This window comes from Euprymna scolopes, chromosome 43 (assembly GCF_053919585.1).
Source record: "Euprymna scolopes isolate OS-2025 chromosome 43, ASM5391958v1, whole genome shotgun sequence".
In the NCBI taxonomy this organism is placed as follows: Eukaryota; Metazoa; Mollusca; class Cephalopoda; order Sepiida; family Sepiolidae; genus Euprymna; species Euprymna scolopes.
Genome location: NC_136524.1, coordinates 31,737,708 through 31,756,661, shown reverse-complemented (window position 1 = coordinate 31,756,661; position 18,954 = coordinate 31,737,708). Strand labels below are relative to the sequence as shown.

The window sequence follows — 18,954 nt, the reverse complement described above, 5'->3', positions numbered from 1 at the left end:
ACACCAAACAAATAACTCAAATTTACTCATTTTTAATAATTCTTGGATATGTTACTAATTTTTACGAACATTTTTTATCATGTAACCTACATAATTAACCCCCTCTTACTAAAATAATAACTTTCAGACTATATATGGGCTGTTTATTTCATTATAAATACATATAACTTACATTTAATCACTTTTCATATTTCTTGGATATGTTGCTAATTTCGACAATCATTTTTTCATGATTTAACCCACATAATCCCCTTCCTCTTACTAAAATAATAACTTTGAGACATTGTCTGGCTGGGGTTTTTTTTTTCTTTTTTTTCATTACTAAAATACTAACTTTCAGACAATATCTGGGCTGTTTATTTAATTACAAACACACACATCAAATAACTCACAGTTCATCATTTTTCATAATTCTTGGATATGTTACTTATTTGGACAATAATTTTTCATGATTTTACGACTTAACCGCCCCATCATGAAGTTACATACTCACTCGCATATTATAACAATGATTGTATATTTATGTAATGATATCTGACAATGAAGCTACATCCAAGGGAGTTCATTTGCATATTATAGTAATGATTGTATATTATTCTAATGGTAATCGATAATGAAGCTACATCCAAGCGAGATAACTTGCATATTATAACAATGATTGTATATTATTCTAATGGTATTTGACAATGAAGCTACATAAAAGGGACATCACTTAAATATTATAACAATGATTGTATATTATTCTAATGGTATTCGACAATGAAGCTACACCCAAGGGAGGTCACTTATATAATATAACAATGATTTCATATTAATCTAATGGTATTCGACAATGAAGCTACACCCAAGGGAGGCCACTTACATATTATAACAACAATTGTATATTAATCTAATGGAATTCGACAATGAAGCTAAACCCAAGGGAGGTCACTCGCATATTATGACAATAATTGTATATTTTTCTAATCGTTTTTCATGATTTAACCCACATCATCCCCTCTCCTCTTGCTAAAATAAAAACTTTGAGACATTGATACTGGTTATTTCATGATAAATACACGAATCAAATAACTCACATTCTATCATTTTTCATAATTCTTGGATATGTTACTAATTTCGACAATCATTTTCGATGATTTAACACGCATAATCGCCCCTCTCTTACTAAAATAACAACCATGCGACATTGTCTAGGGTGTCTATTTCATTACCAATATGCACATCAAATAACTAACATTTCATAATTTTTCATAATTCTTGGATAAGTTATTAATTTCGACAATCATGTTTCATGAGTTAACCCACATAATCCCCTTCCTCTTATCAAATTAATACATTTGAGACATTGTCTGTGCTGGTAATTTCATTACAAACACACCAATCACATAACTCACATTTCATACTTTTTCACTTTTCTTGGATATGTTACTAATTTCTACAATCATTTTTAATGATGTAACCCACATAATCGACCCCCTCTTAATAAAATATTAGTTTAAAGACTATATCTGGGCTGTTCATTTCATTATAAAACCCCAATCCAATAACTTACATTTAATCACTTTTCATAATTCTTGGATATGTTACTAATTTCGACAATCGTTTTTCATAATTTAGCCCACATAATATCCTTTCCTTTGCTAAAATAATTATTTGTGACATTGCCTGGCGTGTTATTTCATTATAAACACACCAACAAATAACTCGCATTTCATCATTTTTCATAATTCTGTGATATGTTATTAATCTGGACAATAATTTTTCATGATTTTACGACATAATCACACCATGTTCCTATATGGGGTATTCTGTAAGCACAAATATCCACCTATCTGATCCGATCCCAGGAATTCTCCTAGGAAACATCCCACCCATGACATCCAATCCCAGGCAACGTTGTGTATTTTACTAATACATATATCCACCTTTCTGATACAATCCCCGGCAACGCTGGGTATTATGCTAGTACAAATATCCAGCTATGAAGCCATATCCTAGAGCGTTCACTGGCATAATATTACATTGATTGCATATTAATCTAATGGTATTCGACAATGAGGCTACATCCAAGGTAGGTCACTTGCATATTATAACAATGATTGTATATCAATCTAATTGTATTCAAAAATGAAACTACAGCCAAGTGAAGCCACTTGCGTAATCTAATGGTAGTCGACAATTAAGTTACACCAAAGGGAGGTCACTCGCATGTTATAACAATGAGTGTATATTAATCTAATAACTTGCATACTATAACAATGATTGTATATTATTCTAATGGTATTCGAGAACAAAGCTACATTCAAGGGAGGTCAGTTGCATATTATAACAATGATTGTATATCAACCTACTGCTATTCAACAGTAAAGCTACATCCAAGCGAGGTTACTTGCATATTATAACAATGATTGTATATTATTCAAATGGAATCTGACAGTGAAGCTACATCCAAGGGAGGTCACTTGCATATTATAACAATGATTTTATATAAATGTAATGGCATTCGAGAATGAAGCTACATCCAAGGGAGGTCACTTACAAATTATGACAATGAATGTATATAGATCTAATGGTATTCGCAAATGAAGTTACATCTAAGGGAGGTCACTTGCATATTATGACAATAATTGTATATTAATATAATGGAATTCTAGAATGAAGCCACACTCAATGGAGGTCACTTACATAGTATGAAAACAATTGCATATTAATCTAATGGTATTCGACAATTAAGCTACACTCTATGGAAGTCACTTGCATATTACACCAATGTTTTTATATTATTCTAATGGTATTCAACAAAGATGCTACATCCAAGGGAGGTCACTTACATATTATGGCAATGATTGTATATTATTCTAATGGTATTCAAAAATGAAGCTACACCCAAGGGAGGTTACTTACATATTATGACAATGATTATATATTAATTTAATGGAATTCGACAATAAGGCTACATCCAAGGTAGTTCACTCGCATATTATAACAATGATTGTATATTAATCGAATGGAATTCGACAATGAAGCTACATCAAAGGGAGGTCACTTGCATATTACCCCAATGATTGCATATTAGTCTAATGGTATTCGATAATGACGCTTATTCCAAGGGAGGTGAGTTGAATATTATCACAATGATTGAATATTAATCTAATGATATTTGACCGATACTGTTTAAGCACCTTCAAAATTGTCAAATCGGCCTATAATCCACAAACACCTTAAAAATTGTCAAATCGGCCTATAATCCACAAACACCTTAAAAATTGTCAAATCGGAACTATAATGCACAAGCACCATCAAAATTTTTCAAATCGTACCTATACTGCACAAGCACCTTCAAAATTGTCGAATCGGACCTATACTTCACCTATATGATACAATCACAGGCGACACTTGGTATTCTGCTAGTACACATCCACCTATGTCATACAATCCCGGGCGACGCCGGTTTTTTATGCTAGTGCCTACTTTATCCAATCCTGGGCTATGCCGGGTATTTTACTAGTACAGATATTAAGCTACACTAAAGGGAGGTCACTTGCATATTATAACAATGATTGTATATTAATATAATGGAATTCGACAATGCAGCTACATCCAAGGGAGGTTACTTGCATATTATAACAATGATTGTATATTGATCTAATGGAATCTGATGATGAAGCTACATCCAAGGGAGGTCACTTGCATATTGTAACATATATACTGCACAAAAACCTTCTAAATTTTCACATCGGACCTATAATGCACAAGCACCTTCTAAATTTTTCAAATTGGACCTATACTGCACAAGCACTTTATAAATTTTTCAACTTGGACCTAAACTGCACAAGCACCATCAAATATTTTCAAATCGGACCTATACTGCACAAGCACCTTCAAAATTCTATTACAGGCGACGCTGGGTATTTTGCTCCTACATATGCACCAACTCATGCCCTGTCCCTTCCTCCCTCTCTCCAATACGCATCTTTTTTTTTCTTGGCCTTCGGGCCGAGATCAAAGTGTAGTATCTGTTCCGGCAGATGCTGCACTTAAGATAATTTGTACCAGTCAATGGAGGGGAAACCCTCTATACTGGGAACCGCCTGGGTAATACCTAGGAGGTCCACCCTCCCAGGCCTTGCCACCGGGCTTTCCGGTGGGGCAAGTTTATTGCTTGCTGCCTGAGGCGCCCCGACCGGGGAATGCCGACGGGGTTACTCAGGCAATTTTTAAAATTGCAGGAGTGCCCCTCCTTTAGGGGAGCCTGCGGGGTTCCCACTTTCCGGCCTTGTGCCACATAATGCTGATGTGGGCAGCATTTAAATAAAAACCCTCTATACTGGGACAATTATTATTTTTGGTAACCAGAGTGCCCCCTTTTTGCCTACTTTTAGGGGAGCTGGTTTTTCCTCACATTAAAAACGGCCTTGTGCCTAATTTGCTCAGTGGGGGAGCAAATAAATACCATCTGTTCCGACAGATACTACAAGCTATGACTAGCAAAGACCAGATGTGGGGGCAACCCCACATGCCTGACCATTAACCAGCTTCCATTTCCAACCTCTCGGGAGCTGGTCCCCTTTTTCCCTTCCCCCTCCCTTCACTCCTCACATTAAAAATCGGCCTTGTGCCTAATTTGCTCGGTGGGGGAGCAAATAAACACCATCTGTTCCGGCAGATGCTGCACTTGGGATGATTTGTACCAGTCAATGGAGGGGAAACCCTCTATACTGGGACAATTATTATTTTTGGTAACCAGAGTGCCCCCTTTTTGCCTACTTTTAGGGGAGCTGGTTTTTACCTCACATTAAAAACGGCCTTGTGCCTAATTTGCTCAGTGGGGGAGCAAATAAATACCATCTGTTCCGGCAGATGCTGCAAGCTATGACTAGCTATGACTAGCAAAGACCAGATGTGGGGGCAACCCCACATGCCTGACCATTAACCAGCTCCCATTTCCCACCTCTCGGGAGCTGGTCCCCTTTTTCCCTTCCCCCTCCCTTCACTCCTCACATTAAAAATCGGCCTTGTGCCTAATTTGCTCGGTGAGGGAGCAAATAAATACCATCTGTTCCGGCAGATACTGCAAGCTATGACTAGCTATGACTAGCTATGACTAGCAAAGACCAGATGTGGGGGCAACCCCACATGCCTGACCTTTAACCAGCTCCCATTTCCCACCTCTCGGGAGCTGGTCCCCTTTTTCCCTTCCCCCTCCCTTCACTCCTCACATTAAAAATCGGCCTTGTGCCTAATTTGCTCTGTGGGGGAGCAAATAAATACCATCTGTTCCGGCAGATACTGCAAGCTATGACTAGCTATGACTAGCAAAGACCAGATGTGGGGGCAACCCCACATGCCTGACCATTAACCAGCTCCCATTTCCCACCTCTCGGGAGCTGGTCCCCTTTTTTCCTTCCCCCTCCCTTCACTCCTCACATTAAAAATCGGCCTTGTGCCTAATTTGCTCGGTGGGGGAGCAAATAAACACCATCTGTTCCGGCAGATGCTGCACTTGGGATGATTTGTACCAGTCAATGGAGGGGAAACCCTCTATACTGGGACAATTATTATTTTTGGTAACCAGAGTGCCCCCTTTTTGCCTACTTTTAGGGGAGCTGGTTTTTACCTCACATTAAAAACGGCCTTGTGCCTAATTTGCTCAGTGGGGGAGCAAATAAATACCATCTGTTCTGGCAGATGCTGCAAGCTATGACTAGCTATGACTAGCAAAGACCAGATGTGGGGCAACCCCACATGCCTGACCATTAACCAGCTCCCATTTCCCACCTCTCGGGAGCTGGTCCCCTTTTTCCCTTCCCCCTCCCTTCACTCCTCACATTAAAAATCGGCCTTGTGCCTAATTTGCTCGGTGGGGGAGCAAATAAATACCATCTGTTCCGGCAGATACTGCAAGCTATGACTAGCTATGACTAGCAAAGACCAGATGTGGGGGCAACCCCACATGCCTGACCATTAACCAGCTCCCATTTCCCACCTCTCGGGAGCTGGTCCTCTTTTTCCCTTCCCCCTCCCTTCACCCCTCACATTAAAAATTGGCCTTGTGCCTAATTTGCTCGGTGGGGGAGCAAATAAATACCATCTGTTCCGGCAGATACTGCAAGCTATGACTAGCTATGACTAGCTAAGACCAGATGTGGGGGCAACCCCACATGCCTGACCATTAACCAGCTCCCATTTCCCACCTCTCGGGAGCTGGTCCCCTTTTTCCCTTCCCCCTCCCTTCACTCCTCACATTAAAAATCGGCCTTGTGCCTAATTTGCTCGGTGGGGGAGCAAATAAATACCATCTGTTCCGGCAGATACTGCAAGCTATGACTAGCTATGACTAGCTATGACTAGCAAAGACCAGATGTGGGGGCAACCCCACATGCCTGACCTTTAACCAGCTCCCATTTCCCACCTCTCGGGAGCTGGTCCCCTTTTTCCCTTCCCCCTCCCTTCACTCCTCACATTAAAAATCGGCCTTGTGCCTAATTTGCTCTGTGGGGGAGCAAATAAATACCATCTGTTCCGGCAGATACTGCAAGCTATGACTAGCTATGACTAGCAAAGACCAGATGTGGGGGCAACCCCACATGCCTGACCATTAACCAGCTCCCATTTCCCACCTCTCGGGAGCTGGTCCCCTTTTTCCCTTCCCCCTCCCTTCACTCCTCACATTAAAAATCGGCCTTGTGCCTAATTTGCTCGGTGGGGGAGCAAATAAACACCATCTGTTCCGGCAGATGCTGCACTTGGGATGATTTGTACCAGTCAATGGAGGGGAAACCCTCTATACTGGGACAATTATTATTTTTGGTAACCAGAGTGCCCCCTTTTTGCCTACTTTTAGGGGAGCTGGTTTTTACCTCACATTAAAAACGGCCTTGTGCCTAATTTGCTCAGTGGGGGAGCAAATAAATACCATCTGTTCCGGCAGATGCTGCAAGCTATGACTAGCTATGACTAGCAAAGACCAGATGTGGGGCAACCCCACATGCCTGACCATTAACCAGCTCCCATTTCCCACCTCTCGGGAGCTGGTCCCCTTTTTCCCTTCCCCCTCCCTTCACTCCTCACATTAAAAATCGGCCTTGTGCCTAATTTGCTCGGTGGGGGAGCAAATAAATACCATCTGTTCCGGCAGATGCAACACTTAAGATGATTTGTGCCAGTCAATGGAGGGGAAACCCTCTATACTGGGACAATTATTATTTTTGGTAACCAGAGTGCCCCCCCTTTTGCCTACTTTTAGGGGAGCTGGTTTTTACCTCACATTAAAAACGGCCTTGTGCCTAATTTGCTCAGTGGGGGAGCAAATAAATACCATCTGTTCCGGCAGATACTGCAAGCAAAGACCATATGTGGGGGCAACCCTACATATAAGACCTTGGTCAATGTAGGGGCAACCCTTCATGCCAATTGTCACTATCCAGCTCCCCTACTCCCCGGGGAGTTGGTCCCCATTTCCCCTTCACTCCTCACTTTAAAAATCGGCCTTGTGCCTAATTTGCTCGGTGGGGGAGCAAATAAATACCATCTGTTCCGGCAGATACTGCAAGCTATGACTAGCTATGACTAGCAAAGACCAGATGTGGGGGCAACCCCACATGTCTGACCTTTAACCAGCTCCCATTTCCCACTTCTCGGGAGCTGGTCCCCTTTTCCCCTTCCCCCTCCCTTCACTCCTCACATTAAAAATCGGCCTTGTGCCTAATTTGCTCGGTGGGGGAGCAAATAAATACCATCTGTTCCGGCAGATACTGCAAGCTATGACTAGCTATGACTAGCAAAGACCAGATGTGGGGGCAACCCCACATGCCTGACCATTAACCAGCTCCCATTTCCCACCTCTCGGGAGCTGGTCCTCTTTTTCCCTTCCCCCTCCCTTCACCCCTCACATTAAAAATTGGCCTTGTGCCTAATTTGCTCGGTGGGGGAGCAAATAAATACCATCTGTTCCGGCAGATACTGCAAGCTATGACTAGCTATGACTAGCAAAGACCAGATGTGGGGGCAACCCCACATGCCTGACCTTTAACCAGCTCCCATTTCCCACCTCTCGGGAGCTGGTCCCCTTTTTCCCTTCCCCCTCCCTTCACTCCTCACATTAAAAATCGGCCTTGTGCCTAATTTGCTCTGTGGGGGAGCAAATAAATACCATCTGTTCCGGCAGATACTGCAAGCTATGACTAGCTATGACTAGCAAAGACCAGATGTGGGGGCAACCCCACATGCCTGACCATTAACCAGCTCCCATTTCCCACCTCTCGGGAGCTGGTCCCCTTTTTCCCTTCCCCCTCCCTTCACTCCTCACATTAAAAATCGGCCTTGTGCCTAATTTGCTCGGTGGGGGAGCAAATAAATACCATCTGTTCCGGCAGATACTGCAAGCTATGACTAGCTATGACTAGCTATGACTAGCAAAGACCAGATGTGGGGGCAACCTCACATGCCTGACCTTTAACCAGCTCCCATTTCCCACCTCTCGGGAGCTGGTCCCCTTTTCCCTTCCCCCTCCCTTCACTCCTCACATTAAAAATCGGCCTTGTGCCTAATTTGCTCGGTGGGGGAGCAAATAAATACCATCTGTTCCGGCAGATACTGCAAGCTATTACTAGTTATGACTAGCTATGACTAGCAAAGACCAGATGTGGGGGCAACCTCACATGCCTGACCTTTAACCAGCTCCCATTTCCCACCTCTCGGGAGCCAGTCCCCTTTTTCCCTTCCCCCTCCCTTCACTCCTCACATTAAAAATCGGCCTTGTGCCTAATTTGCTCGGTGGGGGAGCAAATAAATACCATCTGTTCCGGCAGATACTGCAAGCTATGACTAGCTATGACTAGCTATGACTAGCAAAGACCAGATGTGGGGGCAACCTCACATGCCTGACCTTTAACCAGCTCCCATTTCCCACCTCTCGGGAGCTGGTCCCCTTTTTCCCTTCCCCCTCCCTTCACTCCTCACATTAAAAATCGGCCTTGTGCCTAATTTACCCAATGGGGGAGCAAATGAATACCTCAAAGTGTAGTATCTGTTCTTAGAAATAAAGTTGTTTCATTTTTCGCCCCCTCCTCCCACTAACTCATAATATGCCTCTCAACTTCCTCAAAAATATATAATACGCATTTTATTTTTTACTTGGACTTTTGGCTTATGGCACGGGCGGTGCTGGGTCCTTCGGAACCCACCCCGCTTAGGTTCTAGCTAAGAAAAACTTAAGAAGACTCTTGACTGGTGGTACAAATGAGATCCTGTTCCCGTTTTTATTTTTTCTGGTACTAGAGAACCTCTGAGTCGCCCCCTACCACACCACTCGTTTGTTTTTTGAACACCCCCGGTCACTCCCCTACTCAGGGGTCACCTTCCAACACCCTCCTCCCGCTGCTTTATTTTCGCCCACCCACACTAAGGCTCTTTCACAATCCCCAATAGGGATCTCCCTGCTTGTTTTCGGTTCCCCGGAAAACAGTGGGGGGGGGGAGGGTCTAGTCACATAGAGTAGAACAGGGGGGTCAATACTAACAACCCAGTAGATTTTTCTTTTTTGTTTTCTTTTATTTTTGCAAAGAACTTTTTTCAAGTAGTTTCCCCCACGCCACGAATTTTCACACACATTTTATTTAAGAACTTTTTATTTTTCAAATGAAATTGAACTTTAACACATACACAAAAAAAAAAAAAAGAAAAAGAAAAAAAAAAAAAATGCATACACAAACACACAGACAAATGTTGATTAATTTGTACATATATTTTTTGAATCATAAACGCTGGGGATTTTTTAGTTAGTTTAAGATCCATAGAGTGAATGAGGTATTTTGATAAATGTTGCCAGTCAAGAGTAAGACTCCAAAGTCTCCATGATTTACTTTTGTTAGATAGTCACAAAGACCCTGAACTTTTTCCCCTCCCCAATTTCTTATAGGGCCTTGTGCCTAAGTTTGTTGCATTGTATTTTTTCATGTTTTTTTCAATCTTTTATTGCAATTACTGTAAAATATGACGTCAATAAACTATATAAATAAGATGAAAGTGTAGTATCTGTTCTCTCAGCATACGAAACTTCTGCTCTTGGAAGGGATCCACCACCGGGCTCTTAGGCTAGGTTAAGGTGCTTTTACATACTAACCTTCGTTAGCAAGGACCAGACCCCCTCTTTTGGGGAGTCAGGACCTCGAGGACCGACTCCACATTTGTGAGAGCTAGGACCCGAAAACCGATCCCTTCTGGGAGTTTGGAATTTCGGGACCAGCACCACTAAGTTGGTAGTTGTGACCGGCTTTTGTTGGTTTTTTCCTTTTTGTTATTTGTTTTTCTTCGTTTCGGTCTCACCTCTCGAGACTGGGATGGTCTACTCTCCACCCTTAATTGCCTGAGCAGCATTCTGACCTGCCAGGCCAAAACTTTGTCTATCTTCGCTGCTCTCCCAGTGGATCGAGCAGACAGGGTTCGCTTTCTCGCGTCTGTTGGGTAGCTAGTGGGTAGGGTGACGGCGGGTAGGGCCGGTGTTTCGTTTTTGCTCCTCTCTGTGGGCAGAAATGTCTATCCCCTCTCTCTCTTAATTGCGACGCGGCACTCTGACCCGCTAGCACCCACTGCGTCTTTCTTCTCTGCTCTCCCCCTCGTGGGGGGATTCGAGCTGCTAAACCGACTTCCCCGTGAGGGGAGGTCAAAACTCTAATTCTTCTGAGCCCGCTCCTCCCCCTCCACCCGCTCCTCCCCCTCCACTCCCTCCATTCCCCTGGGTTTTTCTTTTCTCCCCACTGCACTTTGGTCCGCGTCAGCAGCCAACAGTTCCACCACAATGCCAGGCAAGAGGGGCACATCACCCCTACTGCACAACGTCTCCCCAGAAGAAGAATCCCCATCTGAGGGAGCAACTTCGCCTCCCAGCAAAACGGAGGCGGCGAACAAGGTAGGGCCGCAGCCGGCGGCGACCTTGGAAGAAATTGGGAGGGAAGGGCTGCAGCCCGCGGCGACCCCCCGAAAAGCACCTGCAACCGCTCCCCGCAAGGGCAACCCAGCGGAAAAAGCTGCTGGAATGCCGAGGAGATTGCAGAACAAAGCAAACTAGCTGCACCCCAAGACAGCAGAGCCAAGGGAGGAAGACCGGGAAACCCATCCCCCGCTCCCCCAAAGGGTAACTCCCCAACAGCAAAGGAGGAAAACAGCACCGTGGACAAAACCAAGGAGCTGTGTGAAGCTGCAATAGCCTCCATCCATTCACTATTCGATGGAGAGGACAGTGATTGGTCCCCCAACACTCCCCAAGAGGACCAAGACATGAAAAGTATAGTACGGGAAGGGGATGACTCTCCAGCCAGTGTTAACAAAATCAAATTGGAGGGAGAGACACCCTTGACGGTACTAACGAAGGCATCAGCTGGGAACACAGCCCCAGAAGGGGAGACACCACCATCCCCCAAGGAGACGGCCACCCAGCAACGGAAAAAGATCAAAAGAAAGGGGAGCGGCCCGAAGAGCAAACCAAGCCAGGACGCAACAACTTCAAATGCGCAATGGCCAACTTTTCCTGGTAACAGTCCGGCTCCGAAGCCAGTAACGCCCACAACAGTGGAGAGCCCTACAGAACCAGCTACGCCCCCGGTCCCGAGTCCAGCTGACACCCAACAGGACGGAGGACCAGCATGGGGCCCCAAAGAGCAGCAAGGAAAGTTGACGCCCAAGGACTACAGAGCGCTCTTTAACTCCACTTACAAAGAGTACACCCAGGGGAACAACATTTAGCACCTCCCGGGTCAAGTGGAAGTTTTGGAGAAAAGAGTGCAATCGCTGATTACGTCAGACATAAGAACAAGGAGTTTAACGGGCGTCAACAAGGACACGATGGTGAATGTGCTGCTGGAGCAGAACATCCTGGCCAACTACATCTGCAGAAGGAGTTACGCACAGTGGGATGTTCTGCTCCCCACCTCCGAAGATGCAGTCAGGCTGTCCAGGACCAGTCATCAGAGCAGGAACATCAAGCTCCAACCAATTTATATGAACAAAAGGAGAGCAAATGTTTCTGCTCTAAACGTCCCCTGCTACATGGAGGCCAAACAACTGGAGGCCATCCTAAGTCAGTATGGGGACGTGGGGGAAATTACCCCGGTCCGCGGTTTAAGAAATATCATGACCGGGGACTACAAAGTACAAATGGTCCTGGACAAGGCTGGATTCTGCGCCATCCCAGCCACACTCAAGTTCGGAGACTGGACACTCTCCCTTATAGTGGAAGGGAGGAAGCCCCATTGCTGGCTGTGCACACAACAAGGGCACATGGCTAAAGACTGTCCGAAGAAGAATGGGGGAAAGAAGCCAACAAAAGTGGCGGGACCAAGCAAGACAACAAATCAAGGCGCTGCTCCTGCGCCGGCAGCAAATCCTCCAGAGGCACAAGCAGGTTGGGTGATGGTCGTAAAGAAAGGCAAGACCAACAAACAGCCATCTTTGCAGAAAGTCACCCAAGACCAATCAAAGATCGAGACGGTGACAGAAAACATGGACGTGCAGATGCCCTCCTCCTCAAACAAGAGGAAATTACCAGAATCTGAGGAGGAGGTCGTGTCAGAGGCAGAGGAAGAGACTACAACAGCTTCCACGGCCGTAAGCGCAAAAGAGATCAGGAGGGCCAGGAGGAGAAAAAGCCACAAGACACGCGCAAACCCCCCTACCCCCACTGAGACTGAGAAGGACTCCCTCGAAATAACACAGGATGAGCCCCCTGTTATCCCACCACTCCAGCAGCCCGAACAACCTTCCCCCTCTCCCACAAAGGCCCCAAGAAACTCTTCCCGCCCCTCATCCCGTGATAGGAGCCAAAAAGAAGAAACCGAACAGGCTACCCCTTCCCCAAGTACCCAGTCTCCCCCTCAACCAAAAGAGGTCCCCTCCCTCATTCCCAAAGTCCGCACTGAACGGACCAAAAAACTCCCCTTCCTGCCAGGAGGCAGGATTTGTGAACCTGACCCTCACAAACTGGCACCGGACCTCAAAGGACAACAGAAGGTCTGGTACAATAAGCTAAAGAGCCTTGAACACGTCGGAGGAGACAACATGGCAGACCCCACAAAATTTAAGAATGCTCCCTTGTTGACCACTTTCGTTAGGGTCAACAAGGACACTAGGACTGAAGGAATGTGGGCGATGATTAAGGCAGTGAAGGATGCGATCCCAGGCCAGCAGCTGGTGGATAGGGACCATCCTTCGCTGACCAACATTTTCTTCAAATGCGAGGGCAGAATCCCCATGTATGTGCACCCACCGCTATACAGGGCACTTAAACTAACCTTCCCCCTGGATGTGGGAGGTGTGGCCAAGGATGGATTACCCTCATCGGATTTACTTACCGGCAGCCTCGGCCAGGCCTGCCATGTCCTTACTGCCAAGGATTTCAGACCCGTCTGTGACACTGAATAAGATAAGTGAACATGGCTTTGAACTTGGCTACATTTAATGAGGGGCATCAGGTGTCGAAGCAAGGCCTCGCGCGTTGTGAGAGACTTGGTGTCCCTTAAGGTAGATATTGCCGCTATCCAGGAGACCCACTTTGTTTGTGACGAGAATTGTCAGGGGCTGGTAAACGATTACGATGTCTACTCAGCATATGGCAATACTTATAGTCGTGGAATCTCCTTGCTAGTGAGTCGCACCCTGTCAGTGCCGGTGAATGTTGTTCATGCAGGCGAGGATGGGCGGGCGATCGTTGTTGATGTTGCCATTAATTGCAGTGTTTTTCAGATTGTCGCTGTTTATGCTCCCAATTCTCATGGAGAGAGGGTATCCTTTTTTCGACGGTTGGAGGGCTTCTTAGTGGATCCGGAACGGTTAGTGTTAATGGGTGATTGGAATGCAATCCTTGATCCCAAGATAGATAAGGTCCGGGGGACTAGCGGGTCGGTGTGGTATGACAACAGTCTGTCTGACCTGATGGCCTCGTGCGATCTCATCGACAGATTCCGTCTGGATCACCCGGGGTGGGAGATGTGGATGTGGCATCCTGTAGTGCCTTCCCATCCGAGTACTTACTTGGATCGGATGCTAGTTAGAAGAGGCGACGTAGACTTTCTATTGTGCTCCACGTTCCACTTGCTAGGACACTCGGACCATAAACTCGTTATGGCCCGTTTGAACTGAAGTGCTAGGCCTAAACTAGCCGGATGCTGGAAGTTCATCAGCACCTTGTTGGAGCTGGAGGACTACCGGTTGAAGGTTACCGAATTAATTCAGCGGGCTTTAATGGGGGCGGTTACAGGGAGTAAGTGGTGGGTTAGTCTTAAGGCCAAAATTAGATGCTTCTCTGTTCAATACAGCCAACGCCTCGCGTTACATAAGGCTAAGGCAAAGAAGCGCTTAGAGGATAAGTTAACCCGGGCGTGGAGGGGGGAGGACCCCCTAGAGGTAGCACTAGCTAAACAGGACCTCAGCCGCTTGGCTAGCGAGCGGTATGAAGGTCAGGTAGTTAGGGCTAGGTTAATGAACGTCTCTAACGAAGCTGTTAATGTTGACGCTGTTGAGCGTAAGGCTGCTCTAAGGCGCGGTTTGGACGGGTACATTCGGAAAGTTCATAACCTGGAAGGACACGCCCTAGTATCGACGCGGGAGATCTGTGGGGGGTTTCGGGAGCATCTATCGGAGCACTTCACCCAACTACCCGGACTCAGGGTCGATGGGTTTGGCAGCTATTTGGCTGACTCGCCCTGCCTAACGGCGGCTCGGACGGCTAGCTGTGATGGTCTTGTTACGGAACATGAGGTCATTACTGCATTGAAGCAGGTCGGCTACAACAAGTCCCCAGGGCTTGATGGTTTACCCTACGAGTTTTACTTGAGGCTGTCGCCCATGTTGGTCCCTATTCTGAAGGATATGTTCAACCATTGGTTTGCTCAGGGTTCCATCCCTGGACAGGTGACCAAGGGAGTGATCACATTGCTGAGGAAAGGTCAACGGCATGGTGGGGTGGAAAACTTTGATGACTTTAGGCCCTTGACTCTGCTAAACACAGAGTTAAAGATTTTGGCAAAGATTCTTACGAATCGTTTGCAAGTTGTCATCACTGACTTGATCGAACCCGACCAGAGTTATGCTGTGAAGGGGAGATCGATTCAAGATAATCTTCATTTGATTCGCTCGATCATAGAGGGAACAGAAGACGACACGGAAGCCGCGCTGATCAGTTTGGATCAGTCCAAGGCGTTCGATAGGGTCGACCATCGGTTCCTGGGATCTGTGCTAGAGGCCGCCGGATTTAATCCGGACTTCCGCAAGTGGATCTTTGTCCTGTATGATAGACCGACGGTAGCGGTGCAGATCAACGGTAAGCTGTCGGAGTCATTCGGCGTCTCCCAGTTGGTGTGTCAGGGTTGTCCGCTGTCACCTCTTTTGTACGTCCTGGCATTGGAACCCCTCCTTCGCAAGTTAAGGGACGAGGCGGCTACACCAGTCCTGTGCGGAATTGCTTTACCTGGAGGCACACGAGTCAGGGTTTCCGCGTTCGCCAATGACGTCACTGTGTTCGTGTCTTGCCCCACGGAAGTTCAAGCGGTGGTTGAGGTGCTTGCTCGATACGAAGAAGTCACAGGGGCTGTCTTCAACCGCAGCAAGTCTGTCGGCCTGCGGTCGGGAGCCTGGACCAGGGTAAACTCGCTTCCAGGCATCTTCAGCTGGACCGATGGACCGGTCCGTATTCTCGGTGTTTGGTTTGGACCGGGACTTCAGCTGGAGAAAAACTGGTCGGAAGTATATGGCAAGGTCAAATCGTTGGTCAAGACTTGGATTTGAATTGTCCTTGAAGGGTCGGGCGGAGGCGTATGCTACATACGTCTTTCCGCTCATCCTTTACCGATTGTCTGTACTTCCTCTCCCTGCACAACGCATAACCAGCTTACAAAAGCGCCTCGACTCACTCCTGTGGGACGAGGGTAAGCATTATGTGTGCAAAGAGGTCTGTGTCCAACATCCGAGCGAGGGAGGCCTGGGTCAGCCCAATCTCTTGTGTCATAAAAACGCCGAGAGATTGGCTTTCCTAGGTCGTTCGCTAGAGGAGAACGCTCCTTGGGTCCCTGTGGTTGAGAACTCGTTTCCCAATCTCAAACCCGACCCCTTGGTAGAAGGTCGTCATAAACCGAGGGGGGAGCCCAAGGTCTTTGCCGAAATCTGGACTGCACTTAGAGCTTTGCCGGGGGCCAGTGTCCTCGAACAGCTTAGAAAGAGCCTTTATTGGGAGTTAGTGGTGGTTACCGTGAAGGATCCTCTTTGTAGGCAGTTAGGTTGGTCGATGGAGGTTATCCGCTCTCAATGGAGTTGGGCGCCGGGTCGGGATTTTTTTACTAACTCGGAATTTTTCCTGACCTGGCAACTGGTCCGAAAGGCACTGCCCCTCTTCGACGAATTCAGCAAGTACAAAGAACATACAAGTGCCTGGTGCCCGCGCTGCGACGAACACAAGCTCGAATCCCTCGAGCTTGCATTTTTTAGTTGCAGCCGGATCCAGGCCCTATTGGAATACGTCGAAGGGGTAACGGCCCGCATCAATGCTGAGTGCCCACTCGAACTCGACGAAGGATATTTCGTGTACAACATGGCGCCACCGTTCCCCAGGGAGGAAAGAATGGTTTTCCTGGCGATCCTAGCAGTGGCGCGCATGGTGATCTGGATCACGCGCCTCAAGTTGGTCTGCGAAGGGATATCTGTTCCGGATCGGGATCTGATCGTTTACTTTAAACATCTGCTTAAAGTAAAGATCAGATGCGATTGGAGGAGGTTGCCTCGAGTGGAGTTTAAAAAGAGGTGGGTGCACAACACTAGTCTGTGCATCCGTCGAGGAGCCAAATTCCAATACGTGTTCCCTCCTTAAGTATGGCACGGGCGGTGCTGGGTCCTTCGGAAACCATCCCGCTTTGATTCTAGCTAAGGCATCTTAAGAAGACTTTTGACTGGTGGTACAATTGAGATCCTGTTCCTGATTTTATTTTTTGGTATTAGAGAACCTCTGAGTCTGCCCACCCCCTCTGCACCACATCTTTGTTTTCTGATACCCCCCCGGTCACCCCCCCCCCCTACTCAGAGGTCACCTTCCAACCCCCTCCATCCGTTGCTTTATTTTCTCCCACTTCCATCAAGGTTTCTTCCCCAAACCCCATTAGGGATCGGCCTACTTGTTTTCCAGGGAACCGAAAACAGTGGCGGGGGGGGGGAGGGTCTAGTCACATAGAGTAGTACAGGGGGTGGGGCCTCACTAACAACCCAGTAGAATTTATTTTTTTATTTTTGACCTGAATTTTTTGGCTAGTTTTTTCCCCACTCCACGAACATTTTATACTGATAATTCAAAAACTTTTTATTTTCTAATGAAATCGAACTTTATTTTCTCACACATGCATATACACACACATAAAAAAACACATGCATATACACACACACAAAAAAAAAATGCACACACAACACACAGAAAAGTTTATACAAATTGTAAATATGTTATTTTTACACTGAACGCTGGGGTTCTTAGTTAGATTAGGATCCACAGAGTGAATGAGGTATTTTGGTAAATGTTGCCAGTCAAGAGTAAGACTCCAAAGTCATCATGATTCACAATATTAGATAGTCACAAAGACCCTGTACCCTCCCCCTCCCAATTTCTTATAGGGCCTTGTGCATAATTTTGTTTTCAGTAATTGTTTCATGTTTTTTGTGAAATTTATTTTTTATGAAGATTATGTGTACTTTTGCCGGAAATAAAATATATAGATAAGATCAAAGTGTAGTATCTGTTCTTAGAATTAAAGCGGTTTCATCCTTCTCCTCCTACCCCCACTAAGAAAATAAGGAGAGAAAATATATAATACGCATTTTTTTTTTAGTTGGTCTTTTGGCTAAGATCAAAGTGTAGTATCTGTTCCGGCAGATACTGCACTTAAGATAATTTGTACCAGTCAATGGAGGGGAAACCCTCTATACTGGGACAATTATTATTTTTGGTAACCAGAGTGACCCCTTTTAGGGGAGCTGGTTTTTACCTCACATTAAAAACGGCCTTGTGCCTAATTTGCTCAGTGGGGGAGCAAATAAATACCATCTGTTCCGGCAGATGCTGCACTTGGGATAATTTGTACCAGTCAATGGAGGGGAAACCCTCTATACTGGGACAATTATTATTTTGGGTAACCAGAGTGCCCCGCTTTTTGCCTACTTTTAGGGGAGCTGGTTTTTACCTCACATTAAAAACGGCCTTGTGCCTAATTTGCTCAGTGGGGGAGCAAATAAACACCATCTGTTCCGGCAGATACTGCAAGCTTTGACTAGCAAAGACCAGATGTGGGGGCAACCCCACATGCCTGACCTTTAACCAGCTCCCATTTCCCACCTCTCGGGAGCTGGTCCCCTTTTTTTCCCTTCCCCCTCCCTTCACTCCTCACATTAAAAATTGGCCTTGTGCCTAATTTGCTCGGTGGGGGAGCAAATAAATACCATCTGTTCTTAGAATTAAAGCGGTTTTATCCTTCCCCCCCCCCAAGTAAATATAAATTATGCATCTTTTTTTAATAGGAGATAATGCTCGGGAGAAAATTAAGCTGTATAAGACGGTTACTTGGTCTTTTGGCTTAAATCAAAGTGTAGTATCTGTTCTTAGAATTAAAGCGGTTTCATCCCCCCCCCCCACTAAGTAAATATAAATTATGCATCTTTTTTTAATAGGAGATAATGCTCGGGAGAAAATTAAGCTGTATAAGACGGTTCTGTTCTTAGAATTCAAACTAATATACGAAAATATATAATACGCATGTTTTTTTACTTGGTCTTTTTGACTAAGATCAAAGTGTAGTATCTGTTCCTAGGCCTGGGATGTGATCAGATACAATCACTCATATGTTTGTTTATTTACATTTTAAAACACAGTAAAACGAATCTCGTTTCCAGTCTAGACATCTCTCTCTCTCTCTCTCTCTCTCTCTCTCTCTC

The 18,954-nt window shown here is 45.7% G+C and overlaps 1 pseudogene; it reads left to right on the top strand.

The window, feature by feature from the left end:
• Positions 1-3,976: 3,976 nt before the first annotated feature.
• LOC145268530 (U2 spliceosomal RNA) lies at positions 3,977-4,120 on the top strand (annotated as a pseudogene).
• The last annotated feature ends 14,834 nt before the right edge of the window (positions 4,121-18,954 follow it).